Source organism: Canis lupus, chromosome 17, assembly GCF_048164855.1.
Source record: "Canis lupus baileyi chromosome 17, mCanLup2.hap1, whole genome shotgun sequence".
Taxonomy (NCBI): domain Eukaryota; kingdom Metazoa; phylum Chordata; class Mammalia; order Carnivora; family Canidae; genus Canis; species Canis lupus.
Window position 1 is genome coordinate 34,116,588 of NC_132854.1, and position 7,407 is coordinate 34,123,994.

Below are 7,407 nucleotides of genomic sequence, written 5' to 3' on the forward strand. Positions count from 1 at the left end.
CTCTCTCTCTCTTTCTCTCAAATAAAAATATAAATCTTCAAAAAAAAAAAAAAAGTAGGTCTAGAAGTGGACTACCAACATGCTGGAACAAAGTTTTCTCAGTTCATAATGGCCAAAGGTCATTAAAGAAAGTGACAATAGGTTCAAATTATTGACACTTTCCTTGCACAAACTAGGAATCTATATGCAGCAATAAAAAATCATGACAGAAAATCCTATCTAGCCTTAAAAGCAGCAAATGGATAATATACCCTGGTTGGTTTAGAGGGGGAAAAAAAAGATCACAGCTAACGCATCTTGCCTACTGCATCTTATCAGACCTTCACTATGTGTATATATTCTTTTCGTTAACAACAGGTCAGGTCAGTAACTAGTAGGGGATACAAGTGGTGTCACACTGATTCATAGAAAAAAAGGTGGATATTTAAATCCATCTAGTAACTATCTGAAATGTAATGATATTCTACTATAGTAGCTTGTGATTACTTTTCCAACTGTGTGTCTTATCTCAGGGCCGCACACCAGAGGGAGATAATTAAATGAGAGCCTCACTATGGTATCATCTTCCAGGTCCAGTCTCAGAACTGCTTTCTCAACAAGGCAATATTGTAACCAAGTCCCTCTGGCACTTAAGAACTAAGTACCCACACCCCTTGGAAGGAATCCAAGACAGAACCTTGTCCTACCAAATTCCACTGCAGTAAATTATGCCATACTTTGTTGTACTTTAGCTTGTACTGATTAAATTACAGAAGAAAGATTCCATTTATATTCAATGCAATGATCATCAGATGGAGAAGTAAAAAGGATTCTGCCTAAAAAAAAAAAAAAAGGTGTTGGACCAGATTCTTACAACCACTACATCACTTCCTGGAGTATTCCTGGAACTCACCAATGTTTCCCATTATGTTACTGTCTCTGGTCGTATAGGAGAATGACTCTTTCCCACACAGTGAAATTGAACATGACCATTTGACTTGTCATGGTCAATGAATTGTGAAATGGAAGCGACATGCATCTCTTCTGAGTAAAAGAATCCTGCGTCAGGATGAGATTCCCTGTGCTCTTTTCCCCAGCGATAGAGATGGTGGACACAAATACTGAGATTGCAAGTACCCTGAGATTAAAGGACCTATAAGGTTGGGCCACCATCTGGTGAATCACCGGAACCTAAAGTGGTCTTGGTATAACAAAAAAATGTCTATTGTTTGTCACCATAGCATAACCTAACCTATATTAGAATAACACAGTAGGGGGATCCCTGGGTGGCGCAGCGGTTTGGCGCCTGCCTTTGGCCCAGGGCACGATCCTGGAGACCCGGGATCGAATCCCACGTCGGGCTCCCTGTGCATGGAGCCTGCTTCTCCCTCTGCCTCTGTCTCTGCCTCTCTCTCTCTCTCTCTCTCTCTGTATGACTATCATAAATAAATAAAAAAATTTTAAAAAAAAAGAATAACACAGTAACTTTAGATCCCAAAGAACAGAATTTGCTTTTGTAGCTTCTATACTAGTCATCAATAAAATGCTAAAGTTTTCAAGGTTATCTAACTCCCAGATAGAAGCTTATATTCTGTTTCATTTAACAAAAATCAGAAGCTAGTGTTCCCATTAAAATTTAATTGTGAGATGAAACTGGAATCACTTTCTTATACCATATATGAAAATTAATTCAAAAAGGATGAAAGACCTACATGTGGGACAGGAAACCATCAAAATCCTAGAGGAGAACACAGACAGTAACCTCTCTGACATTGGCCAGAACAACTTCTTACTAGATGTGTCTCCTAAGGCAAGTGAAACAACAATAAAAATAAGTTATTGGGACTTCATCAAAATAAAAAACTTCTGCACTGTGAGGGAAAATTTAAAAAACTAAAAGGTAACCTACAGAATGAAAGAAGATTATTTGCAAATGACATATCTGATAAATGGTTACTATCCAAAATATGTAAAGAATTTATAAGACTCAATACCTTAAAAACAAATAATCCAGTTAAAAGTGGGCTGAAGACATGAATAATTGCATTACTGTTTACTGAAATGGCATGAAAACACTGATTTGCAGGGATACACGCACCAATGTTTATAGCAGCATTATCAACAATAGCCCAATTATAGAAAGAGCCCAAATGTCCATTGACCATTGAATGGATAACGAAATTGTGGTACACACACACACACACACACATCAGAATATTACTCAGCCATAAAAAGAAAAAAAAGAAATCTTGTTATTTGCAACAACATGGATGGAACTAGAGAGCATTATGCTAAGTGAAATAACTCAAGGATGTTTTAAATGGGTGATGGGTTAAGGGTGGGGGCATTTGTTGTGATGAGCACTGGGTATTGTATGTAATCGATGAATCACTGAATTTTATATCTGAAATTAATATTATACTGTATGTAAACTAACTGGAATTTAAATAAAAACTTGAAGAGAAAAAAATTGAGTTATGAGACTATAGTGAAATCCCTTGCTATATAGTTCATTATTTTCACTCTAATTAACTCTATGTTGTTTCAAGAAAATCAAGCCTTTGCCTAGTCTGATTGCAATTATGAAGTAAGTTTAAGGTTATAATTAATTTAAATCACAGAACTGCCTCAACATGATCAGTTTGGCCTCTGAATCATTAAAGCTAAAACTGTAAGAATTTATGCAAAAAATGCATTAAGCTACATACTTAACAAATTGTTTAATACCCATCATAATATTCCAAGAATATGGAGAAAATATTTTGTATCTACAAATATGAAAAGTGGATTATCTTAGTATTTTATGTGCTTCTAATGGCCCTACGTAAGATAAGACATAAAAGAATAGTTGTAATAGATATTAAAATTTTGGCCTCTGAGTAAATTTTTTTTTCAGAAAATTCCTTTTTGACCATTCTGAAAATAAGCAGATGATGAAGTAATTCTATCTTTTGTGTAATCCAAAAGCTACACAAATAGGATTTTATGGAGATTCATACAAACAGTATATATTATTTTCTATGTGTTCAATCTATTTGCTCTGGTGATATACAATGATGAAAAAGAGAGAGATGGTCTCTGCCTTCCTCACACTTATGATCTAGCAACAGCTGCTTCAGGGTACATATTCTGCTATTTTCTCTCCAAGTTTTGAGTTATGAAAATAACATTGACAATCTTAATACCAATATAGTGAACCTAATTTATCTGGAAAGCTCAATTGCTTGGATTCCAGCTGAGAATCAGAAAACACTAACAGGAATCTTTGAGAATTTAAACATTTCACACACACATACACACACATACAATCCTAAAAGTCACAGTATTTATTCTGTGCTATTCACTTTGCTAAATGCTTTATATCAAATACCTCATTATCATAAAACTCCATGGTGGGATTCTAGTATTGTCCCCTTTTTATAAATGAGGAAATTAGAGCTCAAAGAGGATAAGAATTGTACCTTTCCCAGGTACAATTATTACAGCTCATAGAGTCAAGATTTGAATCCAGACCTGTCCAACTCCAGAGTCCAGCATCTTAATGACTTAGTGTTTTTGCAAAGATTGGGTACTTACTTTCTTAATCTCCACTTATGCAAGAACCCCTGGGGCTTTGTTCTAGTTACTACTGCTGTATAACAAACCACTCTAGATTCTGTAGTTCAGGAATTTGGAAAAGGCACAGCAGGAACTCTTTGTCTCTGTTTACTCCTTGGTGCTTCAGGCCTCAGCTAGGAAGACTCAACAGCTAGGGCAAGAGGGATTCAGAAGGATGCAGCTGGTGAAGGCTGGAATCATTTGGAGGTGTGCATTACAATCTCTCATGTGCCTGGAGGTTGACGCCTGTCATGGGGACCTTGGCTGGAGCTGACAACTGCACGACCTTCACATAGCCTCTTTATGTGACTTAGGCTTCTTCATAGCATAGAAGTCAGATCTCTTATATGATGACTCGAGACTCCAAAAGTGAGTGATAAAACCAAAAAATGCACTATTTTCTATGATTTTTGTCATAGAAGACAATAATTTCACTTCTGCCATATTCAGCACAAACCTACTCAAATATGAAGAGGTAGGATATATCAAGCCCATCTCTTAATTGAGGTCAAGGTCACAGTGTAGAAGCAGATGTGGTATGGAAGATTGTTGGCAGCCATCTTTGGGAGGTGCAACCTGCCACCAGCCCTCACCTGAAGTTTGATTTCTCCTTTGTCCTATCCAATCCACTTTGGGACTATTCAAACATTTCCCAAGTAGAGAGAATATAGTAAGCATTGTGTAGACATTGCACACTTTCAGTAATAACCAACAATCTGTCAATCCAAACAATAAATGTCAACAATGGCTAACAGGGCAGGAATTAACAATAGGAACGTCAGTTTTACCATAAGACAGAAACAGAAAAAGAATGGAGAGCAGATAAGAAAAACTAAAAAACTATAGGCTGAGGGACCCACATCTCTATTTAACTCAATAACCCCACAGGTATCCTGTATTCTTGCACTGAAAAATAACAGTTTTCTAATAATGACCTTACCCATCTAGATGAGTTTATTCCACGATGGAAGGTTGCAAGATGTGTGATATAGTTTTAAAAAGATTTGTATTTGAAAGAGGCACTTGAGAGAAGTTAACACATTTATCTCACATGAAACTATTCATTTCTCCATGCTCATTTCTGATTTTTGCTCACACAGAAAACATACAGTTTTGGATGCTTTTGTTTGGCTGAGAAAAATAAAAACATTACAGGTTGTGTTTTCCAGAACTGATGCCCAAATTCCACTCACAATTACCAAGCTAGCAAACACTGCACGTTCACATAGCTATGTGCCAATGCAGGCACACATTTGCAGACAAGCACCTGTTATGGATATTTAATTGCGATCCCTATCTCCTCAAACTATTTTTTAAAAATAAAATAAAAGATCTCCAATGGACTTGAGTTCCAAAACCAGCAAAACCAATGGAGTAATTGGAGATGGTTCCGAAGTCCATATACTGTTCACCATAAGGAAGATCAGTAGTCATCCCCATTGTATTTTTCCTCAACAAACTTACTTCCCTTATAATAATCTGTGTAGATGCATACAAAATGTCAGTTTACATTTCTTGAGCACACACCAGCTGACAGATGAGAAAAGCCAATGACAGGTAAAAAGTCTGGACAGATAGATCGCGTGAAGCGCTGGCACTAAAATTTACCAAGAAACGACAATATCATCTTATGAAGTAATTAATTTAAAAAGAAACCCTTGATGGTATTTTAAGCTCTGGTGCCATTCTTTTTAGACCTCTGAATACCATAAGGAATATCTAAAAAGAAGCCTCTTTTCCCATGCCTCCTCTCCATCCACAACTTCAATTTTTAATTCTCATAGTGACTTTTCAAAAATGTTTCTCTTGAGCAATGGAAAGTGTGAGCTATCTTATAACATCACTGAACAGAATGAGCTCTTGAATAAGCTGCAACACAGAATTCTTTAGGCCAGGGATAACTGATGGGATGTGAAAATCAGGTAAATAAACAGGGAATCAAAAAGTACAGGGACATGTGGCAAAACAGACAAATAAAACAGTATTGATATTGGCCTCTTTGATTGTTTAAGAAAAGTTCTGTGAACTGAAAAATGTCCCTGTCTCTCTGACCTTCCACCTCCAACTAAGTCTGAGCTTTCTTTCTTTTTGTTTATTAAATGTTTATAACATAGAAGTACACTTGTTTCTTCATGTTAATTGCTAGAGTCTGTGAGTTGTGAGTGGCTGCGAGCTGCCACGTCACTGCTGGCAAGAGGATGAGCAATGGTTAAGGTAGAGAACTGAAGAAAGGGCTGCAGTCTTGGGGTGCATGGCCCCCGAGCTCTAGGAACCAAATGGCCAGAGACAAAGTCAGACAAGGTGAGAGTGTGCAAACAGGAAAAAGAATAGAGAAGAAAGGGAAATTGTTATTAAATCAATTGGTGATGAGAAGTTATATGTTTTCACTACTTACCAAGCATATCTCAAGGCAAAGACATATAAAAGCAAAGTTTAGGAGTTCTTTCAACCATGAGATAATTATTCCCAACAAATGATCGATATATTTTGGCAATGTTGGGAGTCAGGATTCTAGCTTTTTCATATTTTTGTTGTTGTTAGATTCACAAATGAGCTTTGGCTATATGAACAGAGTGGCACATTATGCCTTATTAATGGCTAAAGATTATATCTTCTGAAAAGACAGAAAAATTTCAAGTATTATCACTAAAGAATAAGAATGGAACAAACAATTCTAAAATTTGTATGCAACCACAATAGATCTCGAATAGCCAAAGCAATCTTGACCAAGAAAAACAAAACAGGAGCTATCACAATTTCAGATTTCAAGTTATATTACAAAGCATTGGTAATTAAAAGTGTGGTACTGGCATAAAAATAGATAGACACATAGATCAATGAAATAGAATGGAAAACTCAAAAATAATGGTCAATTAATGGTCAATTAATCTTTGACAAAGGAGAAATGAATATCCAATGGGAAAAAGAGCCTCTTCAACAAATGATGTTGGAAAACTGGATAGCCACTTGCAAAAGAATGAAACTAAACCACTTTCTTAAACTATCAAAAGTAAACTCAAATTGGATTAAAGACCTAAAAGTGAGACCTGACACCCTAAAAATCTTTGAAGAGAGAAGAGGCAATAATCTCTGATATCAGGTTTAGCAACATTCCTCTAGATATGTCTCCTGACACAAGGGAAATAAAAGCAAAAATAAAGTATTGGGACTACATCAAAATAACAAGTTTCTGCACAATGAAGGAAACAATCAACAAAACTAAAAGTGAACCCATGAATGGGAGAAGATATTTGCAAATGACATATCCAATAAAGGGCTAATATCAAAAATATAAAGAACTGATACAACTTAATACCCTAAAAACAAATAATCCAATTAAAAATGGGAAGAAGACATGAACAGACATCATAGAGATGATCAACAGATACATGAAAAGATGCTCAACATCACTTATCATCAGGGAAATGCAAATCAAAACTACAATGAAATATCACCTCACACCTGTCAAAATGGCTAAAATCCAAACACAAGAAAGAAGTGTTGGGGAGGATATGGAGCAAAAGGAACCCTTGAGCACCGTTGGTGGGAATGCAAACTGGTGCAGCTATAGTGGAAAACAATATGGAGGTTCCTTAAAAAAATAAAAATAAAACTACCCTAATGAGTTAGGAATCACACTACTGGGTATTTAGCTAAAAACCACAAGAATACTAATTAAAAGGGACACAGGCATCTTTATGTTTACAGCAGCATTATTTACAATAACCAAACTATGGGAACAGTCAAAGTGTCCAAAGACAGATGAATGGATAAAAGAGATGTAGTATACATACACAATGGGATATTACTCAGGCATAAGAAAAGAGTGAA

General features: G+C 36.1%; 1 long non-coding RNA gene across 1 annotated transcript in view; it reads left to right on the forward strand.

Annotated features, from left to right (window-relative positions):
• The window catches only part of LOC140608023 (uncharacterized), a 44,390-nt gene extending 41,955 nt beyond the window's left edge, over positions 1-2,435 (forward strand). Inside the window, exon 5 of the long non-coding RNA XR_012009973.1 lies at positions 571-2,435. This is a non-coding gene — a long non-coding RNA (uncharacterized lncRNA). The remainder of the gene's footprint in view (positions 1-570) is intronic.
• The last annotated feature ends 4,972 nt before the right edge of the window (positions 2,436-7,407 follow it).